At 37.2% G+C, this 26,948-nt stretch overlaps 1 long non-coding RNA gene across 2 annotated transcripts; it reads right to left on the reverse strand.

Annotated features, from left to right (window-relative positions):
* Positions 1-22,366: 22,366 nt before the first annotated feature.
* LOC127497306 (uncharacterized) lies at positions 22,367-26,698 on the reverse strand. 2 transcript variants are annotated; one of them, XR_007925503.1, is made up of 6 exons: positions 26,322-26,698; positions 24,592-24,651; positions 24,311-24,415; positions 24,088-24,231; positions 23,557-23,670; positions 22,367-23,431 (listed from the first exon to the last, which is right to left on the reverse strand). It is a non-coding gene; the product is annotated as an uncharacterized LOC127497306 (long non-coding RNA). The 2 variants fall into 2 exon arrangements; XR_007925502.1 differs by lacking the exon at positions 26,322-26,698 and adding an exon at positions 25,265-25,364.
* Positions 26,699-26,948: the final 250 nt, after the last annotated feature.

A 26,948-nucleotide genomic window follows, 5' to 3' on the forward strand; every position in this document is an offset into this window, starting at 1 on the left:
CAAAGTTAAACTGTGTCAGAAAAAAAATAATCTTAATTATGTCAGATAACACTTAAGCAAAACATGGTCAGGTCAAAGTGTCTAAATAATTTTTGGTTTAAATATATACATGCATGTGTGTGTATTTATATATGCATATAAATATTCCTGCCATTTCAATTCAAACTTCAATTCTACATCCATGAACAGAAAAGAATGATAATTCTTAGTTTCATTCAGTCCTGATTGATAGGCGCCTTTAAGAGCTGTTAAGTTAAATGCCAGAACACATATTCATGCAATAAAGACAAATTCTGCTGCACTTCTCAAAAAAAAAAAAAAAAAAAAAAAAACTGAGCAATTGTATATATCAATTCATAGATGAATTAAAACTGAGCTGACCTGATTCTGTAATAGGCATGATAAATTCTTTACGAGCCAGCATGAATCTCTTGTTTTATTGTTGCAGTTTTAGTTGCTTTTCTCTCAACTCAATCCAAGCTGTTTACAAACTGCAGAACAAAAGAACTGCAGAAAGCGGTCCTATTTTCTCTTTTCCCGATCAAACAGAGGAATTAATTTGCGTATGAGGTTTTGCTTGTAAATAGTTTGTCAAGATAGTCAATGAGCCATAAAAAAACATTGATTCTGAATATGTTCTGGGTTTGTGATCAACTACTAACAGTTTCATTTGGCTCCTTTGGAGTAATGATATGTCCACTTCTCTCACAGTATGCGCATGTCTCTTTGAGATGAGACGGAATTAGATCCTAACACATTCAACCCTCTAATTGTATATCTTGGTGGGGTTCCATTAGCCAAAATCGAAGTGGATGCAGACACACAGTTAAACAATACCACGGCTAGCTGTGTCTCACAAAAGACGACCAAAATCTGCTGCATACTGTGCTTTATACAGACCATGCAAACCAACTCATTAAAAGATGAAGCCGACAGCATCCTCCCAAGCAATTTGGCATTATGCAAGTGAAATTAAGAGTGTAAAACAAGCCACTGGAAGGAGCTGTAAGCTGGAGTCCTCAGAGCACTGTTCTAATCACATGTTAAACCTTACAGCAACATGCCTGTTTATAAGTGATGCTAGCGACTCGTACCCCCGGTTTTACAGACAAAGGCTTAAGCCTGTCCCAGACTAAAATGCATGTTTGAGCTGTTTTAACTGAAAGCAACTTGCAATCTTAAAGGGTTAGTTCATCCAAAAACTAAAATTGTGTCATTAATTACTCACCCTCATGTTGTTCCACACCCGTAAGACCTTTGTTCATCTTTGGAACACAAATTAAGATATTTTTTATGAAATCCGAGGGCTCTCTGACTCTTCCATAGACAGCAATGTAACTACCCCTTTCAAGGCCCAGAAAGGTACTAAAGACATCATTAAAATACTATATTAAAATATTTTTGTTTTTGTGCACAAAAAGTATTCTTGCAGCTTCATAAAATTAAGGTTGAACCACTGCAGTCACAGACTATTTTAACAATGTCCTTAGTACCTTTCTGGGCCTTGAAAGTGGAAAATAAATTGCTGTCTATTGAGGAGTCAGAGAGCTCTCAGATTTTATCAAAAATATCTTAATTTGTGTCCGTAGAATCTTGGATGAGCAGCAGCACCTCATAAATCTGGAAAAAAAAGTTTCTGTTTTCTATTCATCAAAGAATGCTGAAAAAAGTATCACTGTTCCCACAAAGAAAAAAATATTAGCACAATAGTTATTAGTGTAAACTTTACGACCCCATTTACGGATGGCTGGTGCAATCCTACCCTGATGAATAAAGTGGGGTGGATATTTCTGGTATTTGCTCCATTAGGTGTGACAGACATGTCCCTGTCATATGGCTCCACGGTGCCTTGAGTTCATGTCAGGATACTGATTGTGCTCTTGTTGTTACAGTAAAACCCCGCGGGCTGCCGGCCTGCACCTCTCACGCTGCTTTACCGTGCCCCAATCCAGAAACAGCACTGCACATTGGTTAATATTACAGTTATGTCAAATCTCCTCATTACTGCCCCAAAGTTTGTGTATAGCATTTTACTGAATCCTCGCTGCACGCTCTCCCTAGTGAATGTCAGACGCACACACCTCCATCGTTAAAGAGGGTGATGGTGATGCCGGATGACAGCAGCCTCTGTGCATCTCCAGCCGCAGCTGCCCATCATTTTGAGTGACAGCTGAGAAGAGGACAAAAAAATAAAACTCCTCCCAAAAGTCTGGCAGCTGCATGTGCACCTGCAATCTCAAGACAGAGGCCTGTACCTACAGAAGCACTTGTTCACTTTAAACTGGGCCAAACAAAGCACCACATCTATACAGATATGAGCTTTGCAGAAAGTATTTTCTTGCTGTTTTTACTGCTTATCCTTAATCTTAAGCATTTGAACCCTAAATATTCAGCTTCACCACATAACTCATCCTGCATCATTTGTGCTTCAGAGATGAATGACAACTTAAATTGTGCATGCTGAAGAAAAGTGATGTTTTTTGCTGGGAAGATGGCATAGAAGTGACAAAAATCCCACCTACATTGAAGGAAGCCACAGAGTATTTATATACAGTATCTCACAGAAGTGAGTACACCCCTCAGATTTTTATAAATATTTTATTATATCTTTTCATGTGACAACACTGAAGAAATGACACTTTGCTACAATGTAAAGTAGTGAGTGTACAGCTTCTATAACAGTGTAAATTTGCTGTCCCCTCAAAATAACTCAACACACAGCCATTAACGTCTAAACCGCTGGCCACAAAAGTGAGTACACCCCTAAGTAAAAACGTCCAAATTGGGCCCAATTAGCTATTTTCTCTCCCTGGTGTCATGTGACTCGTTAGTGTTAGAAGGTCTCAGGTGTGAATGGGGAGCAGGTGTGTTAAATTTGGTGTTATCGCTCTCACTCTTTCATACTGGTCACTGGAAGTTCAACATGGCACCTCATGGCAAAGAACTCTCTGAGGATCTGAAAAAAAGAACTGTTGCTCTACATTAAGATGGCCTAGGCTATAAGAAGATTGCCAAGACCCTGAAACTGAGCTGCAGCACGGTGGCCAAGACCATACAGTGGTTTAACAGGACAGGTTCCACTCAGAACAGGCCTCGCCATGGTCGACCAAAGAAGTTGAGCGCACATGCTCAGTGTCATATCCAGAGGTTGTGTTTGGGAAATAGACGTATGAGTGCTGCCAGCATTGCTGCAGAGGTTGAATGGGTGGGGGGTCAGCCTGTCAGTGCTCAGACCATACGCCGCACACTGCATCAAATTGGTCTGCATGGCTGTCGTCCCAGAAGGAAGCCTCTTCTAAAGATGATGCACAAGAAAGCCCGCAAACAGTTTGCTGAAGACAAGCAGACTAAGGACATGGATTACTGGAACCATGTCCTGTGGTCTGATGAGACCAAGATAAACTTATTTGGTTCAGATGGTGTCAAGCGTGTGTGGCGGCAACCAGGTGAGGAGTACAAAGACAAGTGTGTCTTGCCTACATTCCAGCATGGTGATGGGAGTGTCATGGTCTGGGGCTGCATGAGTGCTGCCGGCACTGGGGAGCTACAGTTCATTGAGGGAACCATGAATGCCAACATGTACTGTGACATACTGAAGCAGAGCATGATCACTGGGCTGCAGGGCAGTATTCCAACATGATAACGACCCCAAACACACCTCCAAGACGACCACTGCCTTGCTAAAGAAGCTGAGGGTACCTAAACCCTATTGAGCAGCTGTGGGGCATCTTCAAACGGAAGGTGGAGAAGCGCAAGGTCTCTATCATCCACCAGCTCCGTGATGTTGTCATGGAGGAGTGGAAGAGGACTCCAGTGGCAACCTGTGAAGCTCTGGTGAACTCCATGCCCAAGAGGGTTAAGGCAGTGCTGGAAAATAATGGTGGCCACACAAAATATTGACACTTTGGGCCCAATTTGGACGTTTTCACTTAGGGGTGTACTCACTTTTGTGGCCAGCGGTTTAGACATTAATAGCTGTGTGTTGAGTTATTTTGAGGGGACAGCAAATTTACAGTTATACAAGCTGTACACTCACTAGTTTACATTGTAGCAAAGTGTAATTTCTTCAGTGTTGTCACATGAAAAGATATAATAAAATATTTACAAAAAATGTGAGGGGTGTACTCACTCAAATAAAATAAAAAATAAAGCTAAATATAAATATTCAATTTTTTTACAAAAGCACATAAAATTACTAAACCTTAAAACAAAATGAAAACTGAAAATATGAAAATAAAAGCTATTCAAAGTATTAATGAATACTATATTTTCATATAAATAATACTGCCTCACAACATCTTAGCATCACTCCAGTGGGTTTTGCAGACAACCACCATTCACATTTTGCATTCTAGTTCACTTTAAACTCAGCCGAATACAACACTGCACTAAGTTTAACTACAAAGAGCCTATATGGGCATTGTGGAAAGTATATGAAGCGTCTGTGCTCTCGGGATTATAAAGATAAAGGGAAGAACAATTTCTATACTTTGTCTTTATGTACCTATAACGCTGTTTAACACACTTCCTCCCTAAAACAATCAATTTAACTGTATCTATTCACTGTGGCCGATAAGCAGCCATCAATCACAATGAACGTCCTTTGATGCTGGCATAAATGAAATATCACACTAATTGAATCACACGGTTATGACATGCTAGTTTGTTTTCCTTCACACGTCTGCAGACTTCAGCACACACACAAAAGTACATTACAATGTCACATTTACACTTCACAGCACACATTTCTTCTGTTTATCACGTACAGAGTGAGTTTGTATGATCTTTCTTCGTCTTTAAATGAAACAATTAAGTAATTGTGCATGAGGTCAAATGCCACCGCGGCTACACCCACACTGGAGAAAAACTGAATTTCAAGGGTGTTTTCTTTCATTTCCATTCCCATCCCTCGGCCTTTAAGACACTGGAGTATCTGTTCTTCTCACATTGCAAAAAAAGAGCCTGTTATCAAAGCGTTAAGATATGATTAGACTGACATTTTCTTAAGAAAACCAAAAGAGTGAGTGATAGAGAGACCGAGTACGAGAGCACGAGCGCGAGACAGACGACAGGAGAACTCCATACTGCAGATCTTATCGGTCTCTAGCATACATAGTGATCTTTGAAGCAGCTTATTACAGAGTACACTAAGAAGACAAGTGGGTCGGTGTACAGATCAGAGGAGAGCGCGTGAACGCACCTGCTAGATTTCGCTATCATTGGGAGGGTGTCAGTCAGCGTTGAGGCCTGCCAGCCGAGCGGCTCCCCTCGCCGTTTTAATATCAGACCGCTCTTGTCTTTCAGCATCCAGGGGGACTAGTTTAAATTCGTAGAAGAAGATTTTGCGATTACGATCGTGCAAAGCAGAAAGGGAATCTGTGACATTGATGGTATATAAGTGAACGTGAATTTGAAGTGCATTCTTTCGAGACAGTTTGAGGAGAGCAGGTGCTACAGACGTATGAGCCTTATTGCACATCGAAGAAAGAAAAGTTTTTTCATCCAAGTTAGCGATTGAAGCCTGGCTGATGGACTCAAATCATGCATGTAAATCCAATCCATTTTGAGACCTTCTATTAGATGACCTGCTATGATATGAAGGCAAGCAATTTTATTATTAACAAACCTTAAATGGAGGTTCACCCAAAAAAGAAAATTCTGTCATCAATTACTCTTGTCGTTCCAAACTCATAACACTTTGGTTCATCTTTGGAACACAAATGAAGATATGTAATGAAATCTGAGATTTCTGTCCCTCCACTGAAAGTCTATTCATCCAAAACTCTGACAGTTCAAAACATGCTTGATGCTTGAGCTTCCGTTTACCAAATTTGAGCGCTCTATGTAGGCCTACACTCGCAGATCAATGTTTATATGTGAATAAAAGCCTAAATTAAATTGGTTCATTATATAAAGTATATATATATATATATATATGTAAACTGCTTGATTCATATAAATTTCTTTTACAATCTTTTGAACCGTCAAGAGTTTTGGGTGAATAGACTTTCAATAGAGGGAATGAAATATTTTAGATTTCATTAAAATATCTTCATTTGTTTTCTGAAGATGAACGAAAGCATTTGAATGACATGAGGGTGAGTAACTGATCACAGAACTTTCATTTTTTAGGTGAACTATCCCTTAAGGTTCTGCTTCTGCAGAAAATGTAGTGGCTTATTACCCTTATTACTAACTACCCTGGGTCACTAGCTTATATATTTTGGATACTGGTCCATGACACGAAAAGCCTGATGGGCACACTAACATCTCAACTTTAATTCCTGGTTATACTTCTTTTTTTTTATGCGTACGCTAGTGTACATTCATTTGACTCGTGCGCATACACAGGCGTTCAATGCATGCGCAGTTTTGAGCAATCTCTCACCACGAGTTACAACCCATGTAAACAACTTTGTATTCTTTCATGCGAGAGTTATACAAGTTATACAAGAGAGTTATACAAATGAGGGTACTTTCTAACCTCTTCGCACAATCTCTCGTCTATGTAGGGCTCCACTGTTGCTGTTGCTTTTATTTAAATTAAAAAATCAATTTAAATTAAAGTACTAAAATTACTAAAACTATAAACTGAAATAAAAGTGCAATAGAAATATATTTTTAAAAAAATGATAAAAATGACAAAAGCACATAACAAAATTACCAAAATAGAATTAAAATTAAATCTGAAAAAATAAAAGCTATACTAATAAATAATATTATAGTATATAAATAATACTAAAAAAAGCACTGGTCTGCACCAGCCAGGCCAGCATAAACCAGCCTGAACCACTATGGGAATTCAAGCTAGTCTTTTAACATGTTAACCACCAGCTTTCTCCATTTTCATTCTCTTTCCTCACCATCTTATTCGTTCTTTTCTTTCCCAAATACTCTTTGGAATAACAGATGCAGATCCTGGGCACTGATGTGGGATGGTGAAGTCACACCCTTCCTGGAGTGCATTCCCGCTAACTACGGCATCACTCCGCCCGTCTCCTGCTGACTAATTCATCTGACCTCTGCTTAATTAAAACACCACACTATCTACAGCTCTGCACAAGAATCGGGCAGTTTGAGAATAATTCTGACTAATCGCTAATTAAGATTTGGCAGAACAACAAAAAGACACTTATGAAAGAGGAGTCTATTTTTAGAGATGGAGAAAAGGGTCTCAGGTAATGTTCAGTAAAAGTTTGTTGGAAGTTTGTTACGACAGTCGCAGAAGTGAAGACTCCTGTCTAAACCTGAATGCATGTACGTAAACCACAGTTTAAAAGTCTGAGATTTTTTTTTGTATGTTTTTAAAATTAAATCTCTTATGCTCACCAAGGCTGCATTTATTTGACCAAAATTACAGTAAAATTGTGAAATGTTACTACAACTGAAAAAAAAAAAAAAAAAAAAAATTATATAATAAATTTATTTTATTTTTTTGAAATGTCATTTATTCCTGTTATGGCAAAGCTAAATTTTCAGCATCATTAGTCCAGTCTTCAGTGTCACATGATCCTTCAGAAATCATACAAATGCTACTCAGAAGAAATGCACAACAGATTTGATTTAGAGATGATTTCAATAGTTTTCCATTAGCATGATGCTAAGCTAATGATGCATAATCTAAATAAGTATAATCACACAAACAAATATTGGCTACAATAGTCCATTTGATTTTAAGTATTTCTGTTACTGTGGTAACGGTATAATTTTTTGGCATTTTTCTGAGCATGTGTAAGACTCACATTTGTCCTTCATTCAAGGCAAAAACAAAATATGGTTAGGCTACTTCTTGTCTATGTGTAAATTTAACTATAAACTATACAAATGGTACAATAATTATTCACAGCAAGGGTAATAGTATGTCATCTATACATTCCTGTAAGTCTGGTGCTGTAGCATCACTGTGGTTGAAGCCGTTTTTCTTACACCATCTTGTGCTGACTGCCTCAGCGCCATTGGCTGTCATTCAGTGGCAGACGCTTGTTAAGAGGATATCATTATCATGTGCTTGTCGCAGTAAGCTGCAGATTTGGTTAAATATAGCGATGATGCTTTGTTTCCGTTGCTTTTATTTGGGTGGAAAAAAGCTGATCCCTCCCATGACCGTCTCGCTCTCTTATTGTGTCGCCAAGCACAGCAGCTAATATCAACGCTGGGCTGAAAAGTGATTGAGAAGATCTTACACGTTTCAAAGCATGCTGGGAAATGGGGAGCAGGCGCCAACCCAAAGTATTAGAGCTTACATGTCTGCATGCTTTATGACATTTTATATAGAAACCTCTGATTTTGAGGTCATGGCTAATATTTTGGTAAAGCTGAAAGAGGGAAGCACAATGAATGTTTTTTGTTGTTGTTGTCTTATTAAAGGGGCTATATGTAAGAATTTTCCATGTATTAATTGCTTTTTGTATTGCCAATGTGCGAACAGTTTGAAACAAAACTTAAAAAATGAGACATTCCCCGACTTCCTAGGTTGTCTTTGAAAGCCTAAAGAGTATTTTTTACGGGACGGTTTCGCCGGGAAAATCCAAAGGATGTGACGGTTACGCGCGCTCCCGAGAGCCTCTTCCATTCTATGACACCGCTTTTTACAATACATTCAGGATAATGCCGAAGCTATTCTGAAAAGGGATTCATTCGAACTATAGTCACACATAGCATGTATACACTTTATAATCAAACTATCATAACAGCGTAACTTTAATTACCTCAGTTGTCGACATGATGCTTCGCAGAACTCAAAAATGTTTTCTTAACGGTCGCTTTCTCACCACTGTCGTTTTTGTTACTGAGAGGAAAGATTTACATATTCATCAAAACGTGGACGGCGTCGGGATGTTCTTAAACAGTATATCGCTGCAAAGGTGTTTCCAACTTTTTACTTCTGAGCGAAGAACGAAAAACACCCTCACCTTAAGAACAGCGGGGCTTTGAATCACGTTAACGTTACATGTGCAGGAGTGCGAGACTGTCCTCGCTGCAGCCTGTAGAGCGGTGAATGAAGTAATGCATTAAATCCAATACGTAGTGAACGCAGGGGCGCAACTGCACATTTGCTGAGGGGTATGCAAGATCATGGTTGGCGCCCCCCTAGCCTACATTGTGTTTTGTCTACTTGTGACTTTAATGAATATGACATTGAGCAATTGATATGATCAATTAATCCAGAAAATCCAAAGGATTCACATTTTCTCACATTTTTCAATTTTCTTGCCACTCTATATCCCCTAACCCTCACACACAGAAAACTTCCTGCATTTTACTGTCGATTTAACACGTTAATTAGATTAATTAATTACGATAAAAAAAAAAAACTTTACATTTTTTAATGCACTTGCCCCGCCCCAAACCTATGTAGGTCATCTGATGAGGAATATAATGCAGGTCAACAACTCACTAAAGTACACAGTATCACAAAAGTAACGGATTTCAATATTACACGAGTGCTGTTTTTGTCCCTAATAAAATGAGTGCAACATGCAATACTTATTTTATACGTAAGTTTAAAATAAGTTTATATTGTGTTATTTTAGACAAAATATTGTCTGGTTTGTTCAATTTTGCCAATGAAACTATAAAGACAAAGCAGAACTGTTCGTCTCCACGCAACACACAGCAGTGTTTCATTTCTGAATCTGCGTTTTGAATGTAACAAAAGTGTTTCAGCGGATTATTCATAAAAGACTTGAAGCGGCGCTACACGCAGACCGACCGGTGTAAGACATCAAAGACTTACAGTGATATAGGTTATGCTTACCAATTTCTTGTTATCCACATGGACATCGATGTCCTCATTTTAAGACACTGTTTTTCATTTTCATTTTCTTTTTTGCGTTTTCTGTTCTTCCCTCCTCTGTCCATTTTGGACATGTGACTTTCCGTAACAGAGCAACGGCTCTTGTCGAAATGGTGAGCAGTTGATATCACTTGAATTTAAAATGCTAAACAAACATTATTTTTCAACAAACATAATTTTTAAATTTATTTTAAACGTTTTATTCAAAAAGATTTTCAAAGACGTTTTGGCACAATGGCGCCCCCCTCCGTGCGGCGCCCCTATGCACTGCATATACTGCATACCCCATTTTTGCGCCACTGAGTGAACGCATGTTCTTTATTTTAAGTGGTAACGTGTTAAGGCAAACTCTGACCCAATGGACTAAATCAAGTCCCGTCCTACATTTTTTCGTGTTCAAGAAGCCGTTTCACTGAGATATACGTCACAAAAGGGAAGACTATTGCTGCGTCCGAAATCGAATACTACTCTACTTTATAGTACGTGAAAAACAGTATGCGAACATAAGTCTGTCCGAATTCATAGTATTCGAAAAACAGTAGGCGAAAAGTACCCGGATGACTTACTACTTCCGGCGAGATTCTGAAGCGCGCATATGATGGACACTTCACTATCCCATGAGGCCACGGGAGAGGATTTATGAATGGAGTTGAAGGGACGTAACTGCTGGTAGGTCACGTGACGGTAAAAACATAGCGGTATGTTGTATCAAATGTAGTACCTACTCAACAGTACGCGATTTCGGACGCAACATATCACAACTTCTGTTTCAACGGAACAATTCGCCGAAAAAATTATACATTTTGTCATTATTTACTCGTCTGCATGCATGACTCACCCATATGACTTTCCTTCTTCCATGGAACACAAAAGAAGATGAAATTAAAAAAATGCAAAATTAATTACTGCAAATATTTGCCTCTTTTTCAGCATGTATTAAGAGATATCATCTAACCTGGTAGTATTTTTTTTTTGCTATCAAAACAATGGCATACAAAATCATACACTCGTAACACATCTATCAGCTTGAAGATGGAGCGATAAGAGAGAGATTAATTTAGTGTGCGTTCTCACAATCATTATCATCTCCTCTGGCGCTGTAGTTTTCCTCAGAGAGCTTGTAACTATCTGCAGGATCTCCAGCACTGCACCTTTACATATTTATTTAGCTGTCAAGTGAATCTGTGCAGATCATCAGGGCTGATAGTCAGAGCGGATGAGGCAGTAATTGTTCTCTCTGATAAGGGCTGGCTGCCATGATGCCTGTGAGTTCCTGCAGTGTAGGGCTTAGGGCTTAGGGAATAAAGATGGTAAACATTTCAGACAATTGTGACAGTGAAATTAAGTTTTCAGTGTCATATAAGATATTATATGCAGTGGGGTCCAAATGCATGACATCACATTGAAAATCTGTTTCTCTTGTCTTTTTTCCATTTAAACCTGGAAATAAGCAGAGAGACAAAAATTTAAAACAAAGAAGATAAGGTGAAATGAAGAAAAAATATTTAGAATTTCTAGGTTACTAATGAAATGTCAGCAAATTAGTGTCGTTGACCATGTAAAAGGTCAGATTTTGTTGCTTCCATTGAAGCACAACATGACGGAATAACATGGATCATTGGGTTTTGCATAAACTTGTGGAGTCAAAGGCATGCCAACCCAAGTGCTGCTGTCATTAAAGAAAAACATGGGATGTACAATTGTTCCAAAAAGCATTTTGACATTTAAAACAAACTTAAAAATGCTCAAATTGGATTGCATTTCAAATGCAAACAATGCTTTTACAATATTTTTAAATAAATGCCCTTTGGTTTGACACTTTGTATATAATGCAATGACATTTTAAATTACAGCTTAAGTGTCCAAATTAGTGCTGTCAAATCGATTAATCGCAATTAATCACATCTAACATAAAAGTGTGTATGTGTGTGTGTGTGTGTGTATATATATAGATAGATAGATAGATAGATAGATATAGACACAAACACATATATATTTACAAACTTTTATGTTACTGTAGATGCGATTAATTGCAATTAATTGATTTGACAGCACTAGTCCAAATACATTTTAGGGTCATTAGAGATAAACACAGGATGTCCAAAAATGTACAAAAAACTATAAACTATAACAAACTTAAAAATGGACAAATTGGATTACATTTCAAATCAATGCTTTTACAATATTTTTAAATAAATGCCACTTGGTTTGACATTTTTTTATATAATGCAATGACATTTTAAATTACAGTTTAAGTGTCCAAATTAGTGCTGTCAAAACTATTAATCACAATTAATCACATCTAACATAAGTGTGTGTGTGTGTGTATTTATATATATTATATATACACACACTATATTGCCAAAAGTATTGCGACATCCCTCCAAATCATTGAATTCAGGTGTTCCAATCACTTCCATGGCCACAGGTGTATAAAAAAATCAAGCACCTAGGCATGCAGACTGCTTCTACAAACATTTGTGAAAGAATGGGTCGCTCTCAGGAGCTCAGTAAATTCAAGTGTGGTACCATGATAGGTTGCCACCTGTGCAATAAGTGAAATTCCCTGGTCAACTGTTAGTGGTATCATAACAAAGTAATAACAAAGCAATTGGGAACAACAGCAACTCAGCCACGAAGTGGTAGGCCACGTAAAATCACAGAGCGGGGTCAGCGCATGCTGAGGCGCACAGTGCGCAGAAGTCGCCAACTTTCTGCAGAGTCAATAGCTACAGACCTCCAAACTTCGTGTGGCCTTCAGATTAGCTCAAGAACAGTGCGTAGAGAGCTTCATGGAAAGGGTTTCCATGGCCGAACAGCTGCATCCAAGCCTTACATCACCAAGTGCAAAGCGTGGGATGCAGTGGTGTAAAGCACGCCACCACTGGACTCTAGAGCAGTGGAGACGTGTTTTCTGGAGTGACAAATCACGCTTCTCAGTCTGGCAATCCGACGGACAAGTCTGGGTTTGGCGGTTGCCAGGAGAACGGTACTTGCCTGACTGCATTGTGCCAAGTGTAAAGTTTGGTGGAGGGGGGATTATGGTGTGGGGTTGTTTTTCAGGGGTTGGGTTTGACCCCTTAGTTCCAGTGAAAGGAACTCTTAATGCTTCAGCATACCAAGACATTTTGGACAATTTCATGCTCCCAACTTTGTGGGAACAGTTTAGGGATGGCCCCTTCCTGTTCCAACATGACTGTGCACCAGTGCACAAAGCAAGGTCCATAAAGACATGGATGAGCGAGTTTGGTGTGGAGGAACTTGACTGGCCTGCACAGAGTCCTGACCTCAACCCGATAGAACACCTTTGGGATGAATTAGAGCGGAGACTGCGAGCCAGGCCTTCTCGCCAACATCACTGCCTGACCTCACAAATGCGCTTCTAGAAGAATGGTCAAAAATTCCCATAAACACACTCCTAAACCTTGTGGAAAGCCTTCCCAGAAGAGTTGAGGCTGTTATAGCTGCAAAGGGTGGGCCAACTCCATATTAAACCTTACGGATTAAGAATGGGATGTCATTAAAGTTCATGTTCACATAAAGGCAGGCGTCCCAAAACTTTTGGCAATATAGTGTGCATATATATATATAGACACACACACATATATTCACAAACTTTTATGTTGCTGTAGATGCGATTAATCGCAATTAATCCATTTGACAGTAGTCCAAATATAGTAGTCAACATTTGAAGTGGATCAAAAAAGTTAATCAAATTTGTCCTAAGAACTAAGTTGTCCTAAGAAGAAGGTTTTAGGACAACTTTGATGAAAGGTTTTGATCCACTTCAAATGTTGACTACTGTACATTTTGGGGTCACTCAACTTTTACTTAAAATGATTTGCTTAGATTTTTTTTCCACTAAATTATTAAAATGCAAAATAAAAGCATTTTCACTAGTGGTTTCAGATTTTTGGATCTTCATAATATTTAATTCAGATTTGATTAAAAATTTGAGCATGTTTACCTCACAAAAATAACTGATTCAGTATGAAATTTCTTTCTTTTTTTTTTTTTTTTTGGTAAAATCAGATGCATGAGAACTCTTGTTCCCAGTGTAGAATAGCTCTTCCAGCTTTTATCCTCTTTCTTGAACTCAGTGACATTTGGGGTAGAGCTGGCCCAGGTCATGTTTTACCTCCTGTGAAAGGAGAATATTAACATCACGAAGAACTTGAGACACGGAAAATGTCCTCTTTGATTTTCGGCCGATAAGAGCAAATATCAGCCTTTCTGTTCTAAACAGGATGTTATTGCGCTGCTCTCTGATTTCAGAAGACCATTGACCCACAATCCTCTTCTACTTTTATAACCTTGCCATTTAAAATATTTCAGAAATGCATCAGTAAGCGAGGATGTCACAAGGGTCCTGCAAATATCTGTCTTTGCGGATAAAATGTACAGATCTGGGTTGAAGCAAAACCGCACAATTCAAATTACTTGCACACAGAGAGAGAGAGAGAGAGAGAGAGAGAGAACAAGCTCATTCAGTTGCTCAATGATGCCATCTAGCTATTCAACACTGGTGCATCCAGACACAAATGGAGATGCTCATTTCACCAGAGAGACAATAATAGAAATAAATGTGTGTGTATTACAATGATCAGTATTTGTATTCACTGTGTCTTTTGTTCTTGGATTTCTCCAACTTCAATTATAAGAATAGCATTAAAATATCAATTAATGCCTTCAGTGGTAAGTAGATTTATTCATTCGAAATAAACATCAGATTGCTGCAGTAAGTGATTTCTGGAACGTAATGCAGCTGGGGACGGCAGCAAGCAGTTTGTGTGCGATTATCGACTGACACGTGTTTGCAAATCTTTTAATTACACCGACGAGCAGCAGATTCAGAAGGTTCACAAAATCCAAAAGCATGTGTTTTGGGTTTTATGATTTGCATGCAGGGCAAAGTATGAATATACAGGCAAAGCATGACACATTCTGATGATAATTTGACATTGTTAATACAAATGGGTATATCAGTGTCATCCTATAACAGTAGATTAGCAGATTTTTAAGTAAAGAATATACACATGATTAAAGGTACAGTGTCTCACTATATATGCACTCACCCCACATTCTTCAAAAACATTAAAATATGACATATTTGAGATAAACTGTTGGTCACTAAACCGACAAACAATGAAATCAGTGCAAAAACTCTAAATACTGCCTTCCTGAAAAGGAACATAACAAGAATTCATAGTTATTGCACAAGTAAACATGTCATAGGTATTCATGACACTTCTAGGGTGTGAATAATAAGTAAAAAGAGGTAGGGCCTGCTAGTGAGCAATCAATTAAAGAAAATGCAATGAAGCAGCAGTAAAATCTGGTTAAGTGCATTTATAGAAGATGTTTCTTCATACAGAAGAATAAAAAATTTGATAATATTTTTCCAGGCATGCAAACATTAAAAACTGAGGCATGCCAGAGACAATTGCTATGTAGATCCAAGAGATATAAATTGACAATCCAAATTGGTCCTGAAATGTAACCTGTATAAGTATGCGTTTATATTTTTTGTGTGTATTATAATCAATATAGCATTAATCTAAATGTGTCACATAAACTCTAAAGCAGTGGTTCTCAACTGGTGGGTTGTAATTTATAGGTCTGTTCTTGAAAAAATGCTAAAATGCAAATAATAAAAGGAAGTATATATGCAGTAACCATATATATTATGTTTTCATTGCAAAATAATTCAAAATAACTAATTTTAAAAAGAAATGGGAAAATGTTTACCATATCTTCCCATAATATTTGATGTTAGTGATGTTAAAGACTGTGCATTCCATCAAAATGTATTTTGCAATTTCATCTTTCACTTGGTAGAAGCTGAATGAACATGTCATGTGACTCCAAATTCTTGAAAACCATCAACAAATCTATGTAAGTTATATATATGCCCAGGCTACATTAAAAAAAAAAAGTTCAATTGCAACCACATGGTTTGTACGGTGAATGGGAAAACATTGAAAGATATTTGGACAGAAAAGGTATTCATTTTTCTGTTTAGCCCATGCTATGTTAATAATTTGTTGGACCTATGCAGTTCATATATATTTCAAATATTTGCTTTTAAAGGGATTTTTTGTTCATAATTATAAATAGTTTGGATACTGTGAGTAAAATCTGGGTCCAGTTGAGAACCACTGCTATAAAAGTCACCTGCGCAAGTGGCAGCGAAAATGTATTTCATTATAAAGACACCCATAGCTTCGTCCTCAATCATAAAACAAAACTCAGCACAATAACACACCCTGAGAGAAACACAGGTCTGCTAGAGTCCTTCTTGTGCATACAGTCAGCATCTGAAAAGCTTCAGCGGAGAGATACTGTTAAAGAGCATGTAATACTTTCTTGATTTAAATGCAGTTTTTAATTGGATAGAGCCCCATTATTTTTCAATACAGAAAGGGCAGTGAGGCACGCAAAGCTCTTGAATATTTTTGCAAATCGTGTTCGACAGCATAATGATTAAGCATGGCACTAAATTTGCCTCACAAAATGAAAAGCAAACTTCATGCAAGGCGTAATTTAATTGTTCCCCTTCACATTTTCCGCCTCCCATTGTTGGAAGCTTTACGTTCTCTGAGTCTCTGCACTGGTGCTTGACATGCCACTTTGTGACATATTCAAACCCTGCGACATTCGAGACACATACAGCACAAACATGCTTCATTCTACCGCGGCATATGAATACATGCTGTGTTGTTTTGATTCACTCATGTGTACATCACTTGAAATACCAGCTTTGAAGAACCAATGAAAAATACAACATAATTGGGTATTTAACAATGTACGATTTCCATTGCAAATACAGACCTAGTTGTAGAAGCTTTTACTAGTTCATTCATGTATTAACAGCATGGGTTATATCTAAAATAGCAATTGACCATTAAAAAAAAATCAGATATGAATTTTCTTGCCATTTGAGTCTTTTGTGTAATTTAGGATTATGATTGAGCCTTTCTCTCTCAATCCACTGTAATACAGATAAATATTGCCATCTGCTGGCATTCATGCACGTATTCACAGTAGTACTTCATAGAAGGAATATTCTAGGTTAAATACAATTTAAAGTCAACATGAAAATAATGTTTTACTCTGTTTACTTAATACACATGTGAATAAATCATTGGTGCATGTTACTTTAAATTCATTAAAAAATATGCATTCATAATATTTTATCAAAATATAATAACTCCATCTTCCTTTTCAGCTAATGTTTTTTAAAAAAAAATGTAATGTTAGACAGACTAGGGGCCCTATTTTAATGATCTAAGCGCATGGTCTGAAGTGCATGGCGCAGGTACATTTAGGGCGTGTCTGAATCCACTTTTGCCAGTTTAACGATGGAAAAAATGGTCCAAAAGGGTTGTACCTATTCTCTTAATGAGTCATGGGTGTGTTTTGGGCGTAACGTGCAATAAACCAATCAGAGTCTCATCTCCCATTCCCTTTAAAAGCCATGTGCGCTATTTATTTGGCGGAATATAGACACCCTCAACCTGATGAGTCAGTTTAAATACATGTGTGTACTGCCACAATTGGTCAAATAATTTGGCAAATTCATTAGTCATTACTGCAAATAGGTCATTCTGATGTATGTACACAATAATAATCTTTTACATTGTAATCCTTCTATTTTTAATATTTGGCATGTTAATGTGCTGCTGCCTAACCCTGTGTGTGTAACAAGCAGAGTGTACGCGCGTTGTGCACCCGCCTATAGGCACATATTACTAACGCGCCCTTTAATAAAATTTAAAAATAAATAAATAAATAAATAAATAAATATTGATTATTTTGGATGTAGTATATCAGTATATCTTTCAACTAATGCTGTAAACTACACATGGGAGTCAGTTGGTACTACTTTACTATAATACTGAAGGTTAAAATTAATGCATTAAATATTGAAGAACATTATAATGAATATGCAACAGTGCATAGCTGTATCAGAATGCTGCTTTCTAGAGTTCACTTTTCTAGCTGACTAATGAGTTTATGGTCACTGAATATGATTTTCTGAAGTAAATGTGACGTTACGTGACATTGTTACAAGCTGTTTTATTGACATCTTTCCGAGGTTGAAACACTGATTGAGCTATTACAAGAGACATGATATGGATTTCGGTAAGTTGTACTGTGTATTTTAACATACCTTCAAATGTTTATTCATGTTTATTTTGCGCTGTAACTGGTATTAAAGCAGAGGAGAGGATGTTCATGCGCTCCACGCTGCCGCTTCTCTTTAACTGAGGCGTTACATGTTCTGTTCATTCATCAACTGAAAACAGACTAGACTAATCAATTCTTGGGATTTAAGAATCAATATCGGTTCGTAAAAATGAGAATCGATTAAAATCGAGAAATCAATATTTTTTTTACCCAGCCCTACCATTGACTCTAGACCAGGTTTTTGTTGGTCAATGGTGCAGTCGTTTTTAGTTGCCTCAAAATAGCAACACACCAACAATGCACCTGAACACCCATGGTGAACAGATGGGCTCGAGTGCGTTTGCTATTTAAACAATGTGGGCGCTGGACAGGACAATGATAACTGCTTCAGGCTGAAACTATCAAAAAACACTTGTGTCGTGCCTGGTGTCGCATTGCGCCGGGTGTATGATAGGGCCCTTCATCTGCTACGCTTCTGCTGCAGATCAAGTATGGACTTGCTACTGCTACAGACAAGCTGTTGCGAGTAGATTTGTCAGTTGCCTATCGGTACTGAAATTTTAATAAAGCACTGTTGAGTGGATTCGTAAACACCTCTGATTGGCCATTGTGTTGACGTGCTCATCGGATATATGTCTGTGTTTGGCTTCAATGATCAATGCGCGGCAGCGTTTGAAAGAACATGGAAGTGTTTCAATTTGAAAGCATTTTAAAAGCGCAAGCGGAAGCGCTTGAAAGCAGGCGTCTATCAGCAGACTGGTCCGCGATAGATGCCTGCTTTCAAATGCTCCCGTGTGTATCTGTGTATCTTTTTACTACGTTTTTACAGCGTTGATCATTGAAGCCAATCACAGACATATCCGATGAGCGCGTCAACACAATGGTCAATCAGAGTTGTTTACAAATCCACTCAACAGTATGATAGAAATAGTAAGACTAGTAGGTTAGTATGCTATATAATGCTATGTAATATGAAAGATACTTTCAAAACAGCAGAGGCGTCAGTCACATCTGGAAGTTGATGATCATGTTATATGAACACAACCGCTTCGATAAACAAACAACACTTTCTGAACTCTTCTAGACTTGACGAGGGAAAGTAAATTCTTATCCCTGTCTGCAGAGGCGCAGTGTAGATGCCCTGGCTTTCTTAATATTTCATACTCTGATTACACTTCAAATCACCCTGTAAATCCTCTTAAGGCATGCAGAATTGTTCGGCGTGTGTATGTGTGTGAGGGAGAAAATGAGTGAGAGAAAAAATAAAGATAAAGAGAGAGACAGAGAGAGGTTAGGTACTTATAAACCCTAAAGGCTTGCTTATCTTTCCAGCACATGCATCTTTGTGTCTCTCGTGCATGTCAGTTTTCTATTTTTTAACGCAGCAAAGACAAAGTAAGCTGCACAAGATGCTGTGACAGTGAAAAGACTTTCCCTGAACCGGCTGATGCAATTCACAGCTCTGAGGATATTCCTGTGCAACAACAAAAAGACCCGACGGAACCAACAACAACAACAAAATAAATCATTATAGTCATTATTCGTGCACTCCGTCAAATCATTGCAAGAAAAAACAATGTTGCCATTGCAAATGAACCAATGAATACAGCAACAGCACAACTGGATAAAACTTTTTGGTGCAGCTATGTAGCCTAAAGACACATGACATGAAATGGCATGACATGCTATATACATGAAGAATTTCCCCTGAGTGAGCATGAGAAAAATTCCTGCATCTTTCCTACTATGCATTCATGTCTTATTATAAAACGGTTAGTGCCTGTCCTTGATTCTGATTGGTCAGTAGCTGTGTTTTATTCATGATTAAACACGGCTATGACTGCTTCACCCAACGGTTCTGTGTATCACTACACAACACCCTTAGCAACCACTCTTAGCAATGTAAACTGTATGTTCTCAATTTATATTGTTCATTGAAGCTTACTGTATTATGTAGAAGAGTATTGTGAGAAAGAGATCGAGTGAGCGAGTTTATTACCTGTATTCAGATTTAGCATTTTCCTTCAGGTTAGTCCCATGTTCATAATAAATAATCTGTTGAAATGTCCGATGTATTATCTTGTCCTTTTAACAGTTAAGGGGTTTTCCCGTGACTGACAGCGCTAGTCAAAGCATTTGTCAGTTGCGTCTTGTTCCGTGTTCACAACAATTCAGTCTTTTCAATGTAAAAGTCTTCGCTTCTGACTGACACACTCATAAAGACAGTCTTTGCCGCCATCTAATGGCGTAATAATGTAACTTCTGTTGCTGTTCACAGTCAGGGACTATTTTTTTCCGGCGGAAGGAAGGCTTTTAGTAAGAGTTTACTTCATGAAAGTTGCATTGTTACATTTTCTTGGCTTTAATATTTGTATTGTGTGGAAACCGTTTTATAAAAGCAATAAGGTACTCGAGGCTAGTGCTATATCGTGAATAAGTCATGGCTGAAGGGGTTGTAGGCACTATATTGGATGGAATATTAAACCTACACACTTTAAAGATAGGAAAACATATTAGTTAGTTATGTTTTATGCCAATATCATAATTAAGCAAACATAGGGGTGCATTTGAAATACTTTCAATATTTTAGTTTGAGGATGTTGTCCATGTGCTGCACTAGCCTCTAATATGGAAAAAAAAAAAGTACAAATAAAAAAAAAAAAAAAATACATCCCAGTTTTTTTTCATAAATAAATAAGTAAATAAACAAACATCTATCTATCTTTAATCAAAATGTTTAAAACAAAATATGGCAAACAAAGCTGGTGATAAATGTATAGCTTTTCCTATATCATCAATTTCCCTTTAAAATCCATTTTAAAAAGCCATTGACACCCTCATGTAAACCCAATCCCTCACTGATCAATGGCTTTAGCTCTTTTTCCCCCTTCCTGTTAAATTTCTTGCCATTGTGTATACATAATCGTGTAATAATTAATAAAGTTAAGTGTCTGAGCACGTCTGGTCATTAACTTACACCAAAAGCACATTTAAAAAAAAAAAAACAACAGACTTCAAAAGGAACTGCATAGCAGAAATGACTTTTCAGTAAGAGCTGAAAACAACATATGAAGTAACTCATCTACCTGGACAAACAGCACCACCGTGTGGTCATACAAAAAATACTTTAATTAGACTACAGTAGGCCAATTTGAGTTCACAATCAGTGGCGGCCGCTGAGGTTTTCTTTTCTTTCTTTTTTTTTGTATGGAAGGCTAATACTGTATGTCAATCATATTGATCGAATTAATTAAAAAACCACAGCGGGTTTGATTTTTAATTTATTTTGTGATAACAATTCTCATGTAGGCTACACAAATAAATTGTCTACATGATAAATGACGCGTTATAATTTATAATAATAAAAAGAACACTTGTCAATACAGTAAATCAAAGGAACAAATTACGCAGCGTCATATGGCTACAGACTTATGCTGTGTTCCAGGCAGGTTTTTGAGCCCTTAAGTCACGACTTCAAACCACGACTCACGACTTTGTAGCTTCCAGGCAAGTCACCAAACTGCCTGAGTGTAAACAAACCAGCATGGCGGGCCATACGGGACTTATGCTCATTTCCAATTATTTCTATCGCCAAAGGTGCTTACTCCCTTCTTACTTGAGGGAAACGGAGGAGGAAAAACGGCGCATAAGACAAGAGAAACTGTTATACCTTTTATTTTACCGTGCACTTGCAAAAATACCGCATCGGGGCCGCCATTGTTGTTTCGCGGGCTATGTGACGTCAGAGAGCGGAACTGGGAGTATATCGATCTAGTACGAGTTTACGGGTGGGAAGTCACGGGTTTGACTGCCGTTCCAGTACACTTTCACAAGGTTGGAAAAACACGTGCTATCGGAAATTTGATATCTCCCACTTCTGAAGTCGTGATTACGAGCTCATCGCATTCAAGTTTCGAAATGGGAGGGCTTTCGTGTGCAATTTTAACCTAGGAAACTCGTATTTACGATAATTCCGAGATGCTCTCGGTAAATACGAGTTTCCCCAAGTAAAAAATTACACATGGACGCCCTCTCATGTCGAAATTTGAATGTGATAAGCTCGTAATCACGATTTAAGAAGTGGGATTTATCAAATTTCCTATAGCATGTGAAGGCAACATTAACTAAACATTTTTACATGAACGGAGAACCCTATTCACTCTAACATCTACTCATCTACGTGAAAATTAATTTATACCATTCGATCTCACTTGTCAGACCCTTCACTGATTTGTATTTTATCGATATTAAGTTTATGTTCACCTGTTGTCTTTACAACAAGCATGTTTGGTGACACATTATACTGAAAGTTGATTGGCTTGAATGGTTACCTCTCTGACTGTGATTGGTTACACATGTGGAATGAACATTTCATTTAGCCTCCTGTGCTTGACAGGGGTGTTTCTCAATAGTCAAATTGCTTCGTTCCCTTGCTCCTCCGTCCTGCAGCCAAATTTAATGTCCCTTTCAAGGTAAGTCTGTTAACAAGTAGGCTATCTCATTTCAATCATGCTCTTCACGGACACTGCTGTCTTCTTGAGGACCAAGGACACTAACATTTAAAAAAAAATATACGGAAGCACAGTTGTTGGTTATGGAAGAAATTGCACTAAAACTGAGGGACAGTTGTATTGTGGAAAAAAAAAAATTAATGACAATTGACCATTGCTTCAATATGGTTTATTTCATTCTTTGTTCAAATCATAAATGTTTTCAACATGATATAATTCATATTTTTATGATGATTTTTTATAATTAAGTTTGACAAAGACAGAGTAAAGCAAAAAAAAAAAAAAAATGAAAAGAGGCATTTTAAAAAAAATTATAAAGGCATTGGTCAAAGTAAAAAAGAAAATAGTGTTTAAGTTTTAATCAAATTAATAACCTGGTAATAAAAGTGATTGTATTTAAAGAAACACACATAAACAGAATACATGAGTACAGATAATTATCATTGATAATTTACGCAATATAGTGTTATTATATTTACTTTCCTTATAGTGTTTAGCCAATCTACCCCCTCCTAAATAAAAGGCATCTTAATTTTAAATACATCTGGATACGTTATAGTAAAGTAGTTAATCAGAAATAAAAGAATGGTCAGCAAAAAAAGTTTTCCTTCACCAAAACCAGAACACAAAACAGAAGTGGCACCAACATGATTCATGATTATGTAGCTACATACTTCATGTGTCTTACTGTATGTTGATAAAGCACAAAAAGTCCAGAGAACCAAAAACAGGACACATTTCAGAGGAAAAGTAGGGGAGAGAAGTGGCACCAGCAGCGGGAAGAGACTTTGTTTCAAGCTCTGACCGCTGTTACACAGGATTCCCTCACAGCATGTCATCTGAGTACCAGATATAGACCCCAGGGTATTTAATAGATTGTTCCCACATAAAATATCACTTGCACATCCTTTCGTATTCATGCCAATTATGTTAACTGGAAAAAAAGGAAATTGTCATGAGGGGAAACAGCAAACAAGAGGACTGTCATTCATTTGTATTTAAAAGCAACAATTCTGTTCATGCAGAACATCATAGATTTTGTGTGGAGACTGTAATCACCTTTTGAACTGAAGCACTTTGTCTGGTCACCTGAACACGTCACAATTTGTGAGCAGTCTTTATTGAAAATGTCACAGGTGTAACACATTGTCCCAATGGAATATCGCAGCAATGCTATATAAATTATTATATGAAAGAATGAATAAGAGTAGTAGTTAATGCAAAGTAGAGACTAATCAAAACAGAAGTGAATTGAGACTTATCACTGCTATTAAAGGGATAGTTCAACCAAAAAAATTAAAATTCTGTCATCTATATGGGTAACCAAACAATGGATGGGTCCCATTGACTTCCATAGTATGGAAAAAAAATACTATGGAACCATCAACTGTTTGGTTACGCACATTCTTCAAAATATCTTCTTTTGTGTACAGCAGAACAAAGAAATTCATACAAGTTTGGAACAACTTGAGGGTGAGTAAATGATGACAGAATTTTCATTTTTGGGTGAACTATCCCTTTAAATTAATACACTAAAATATGAAATCCCACCATTGTAAAATGTCTGAAAAAGAAACTTTTTTCATATACCTGGTGCCTCTTCAGTGTTGCAGAGGTCTGTGTCACAGCACTGGGGATCAAAAGTCGTTTTGTTTTGTCCAAAATGTGTGGCATCAGTAACGCACAGGGCAGGATCTGTACAGTTCTTCTCACTTCTGTCTAATGTACTGTCATCTGCAAAGACCATAAAAAAACTATATGAAGACTGACTAATAAATCTCTTTAATAATGTTCATAATCATGCAATGCTTACCGTTGTAAATGGTGATGGAGCCACACTGAAGAGGACATTTTGTTAGATTTTGCCTGCATTCTACAGATGAATTGTATTTGCACTGGTGGCATCTCAGTGCGAATACTGAAAGATAAAGAGAATGTCATAAAACATAAATAAAATGACATTTGTTTCATGTATTAGCATTACAAAGATGCATATTTAATTAAATTAAATTAGGATTTGTTCATCAATACAGATATGTAATAATTTAATCAAGGAAGAATCATAAAAATGAATACACATGCAACTGCGCATACCTGCAGAGAAAGAAACAGTGATGAGACCCAGAGTGATGTACAGTCTCATGGCTGGAACGTCTGAAGAATGACAGAATATCAGTGTGAAATCAGTATGCACCTGATTTACAGAGGTGTGGTTTTCGAACTGCATCTGTTCCAAGGTGAGCCAAGTAGGCAGTAGCATAATTAGGCTGAAATAAGGCAAATCTAAGATTTTACTTTTGCAACTCAAATTAGATCACATTTGGGAAAAAAAAAATGCATATTCAAATGAAGGTCGGTCAGTATCTCTTAAGGACTGGTCATGTCAGGTTATCATGACTCCAACATCAGTACATCACTTCACCTACACGGAGACTCTGTATTAGATAAGGGTCTTATCTGTGTTTTTGAACTTTTATGCACATTCAAATTTTGATTTATGTCCCATTTGGATGCTTTGAGACAATGATCTGAACCTGCAGCAGATCGAGCCAAATTTGCCTTTCAAAACAACATGTCGAATCTAGTAGCTCTTCTTTATTTTTTCTACCAAGATGCATAGCACATTTCAGATCACGTCGATAACACTGTACCAGAAACATATTCACTGATGATCACTGTTACAAATTTTGCATAATGTATCTCGTAAACGGATTGTGATGTGATGATTTGTATTTCAGCCTGCAAATGTCAAGATCAAGATGTCTACCTGGGCAAAAGGTTAATTTAGGGTTCAATTTCCTCCCACTTGAAGTACTCCAGGCTGCAGCGATACAGTTCAGACCACACACAAAAAAAATGGGAAAATGGCGCCACCTTCCGGGGGAAGGTTTAACCACGACTGAAAATGGAGGAATTTGTTAAACAAATTTCAACATGTAGAAGACTACAACACAAAAGATTACAGCGTTTCTTCTTCGTTATTCTTCGCTAAAAGCCACGTGAACTGTTTATTTTCGCGGAGGCTTATTATTATCATTATCAATAGTTGCATTATAGGCCTATTTAATTTTAAATCAATATTGGTTTTGATCTTAACACTTAAGTGGCCGATGAGCCTAATAAAACATAAATATACCTATATTAGACGTCATTCAAACACTGACAACTTTTTGGAATCATTGTGATTTTAATTTTTTTTTTTTTTTTTTTTTTTTGATAGCTACATTTAGAAAGGTTACCATTTTGTTGAGCGGGTCATAATCATCGAATCAGATGTAGGCTATCTGAATCACGTGTCTATTCGATGCACTGAAACATTTTGTTCATGATAATATTTTTTATTTTTTATATTATATATGATAATATAATACAAATATTAATTACTTTAAGAAATAAATGAAAAATGTTTTATAAAGATAGCCTATAGGCCTACTTTATTAGACAATACTCAAGAATATACAGAATATATAGGCTATATGAAAATGAATGATAATTCTAAGCTAGTCTTTTTTAAATATATATATATATATATATATATATATATATCTGCATTTAAAAAATTTATTTAGTTAACACTTTTAGTACATTTGAACCCATAGTGTACTACAAGTTGTAACTAAATATATTTTTTAAATACAGAGATAGTATATTAAAAGAACATTTTAGTTCATATTTCATAGCGTCTCAAAATAGCACAGTTGAGTACACTTGGATGTTCTTAACTAAAGTACTAAAGAACAATTTTTAGTATATTAAGTACAAAATTAGTGCACGAAAATAGAGCACTTTAAGTACATTATAGAAGTGTACTTTTTTTTTTTCACCTGGGTGAGCACGTGCACTCAACTTCTTTGGTCGACCATGGCGAGGCCTGTTCTGAGTGGAACCTGTCCTGTTAAACCGCTGTATGGTCTTGGCCACTGTGCTGCAGCTCAGTTTCAGGGTCTTGGCAATCTTCTTATAGCCTACGCCATCTTTATGTAGAGCAGCAATTCTTTTTTTTCAGATCCTCAGAGAGTTCTTTGCCATGAGGTGCCATGTTGAACTTCCAGTGACCAGTATGAGAGAGTGAGAGCGATTAACACCAAATTTAACACACCTGCTCCCCATTCACACCTGAGACCTTGTAACACTAACGAGTCACATGACACTGGGGAGAGAAAATGGCTATTTGGGCCCAATTTGGACATTTTCACTTTTGTGGCCAGCGGTTTAGACGTTAATGGCTGTGTGTTGAGTTATTTTGAGGGGACAGCAAATTTACACTGTTATACAAGCTGTACACTCACTACTTTACATTGTAGCAAAGTGTCATTTCTTCAGTGTTGTCACATGAAAAGATATAATAAAATATTTACAAAAATGTGAGGGCTGTACTCACTTCTGTGAGATACTGTATATAAAGGTAATAAGATTATATATGCATATATTTAACAGGAAAAAAGTTTGTG

This window comes from Ctenopharyngodon idella, chromosome 16 (genome assembly GCF_019924925.1).
Source record: "Ctenopharyngodon idella isolate HZGC_01 chromosome 16, HZGC01, whole genome shotgun sequence".
Lineage (NCBI taxonomy): Eukaryota > Metazoa > Chordata > Actinopteri > Cypriniformes > Xenocyprididae > Ctenopharyngodon > Ctenopharyngodon idella.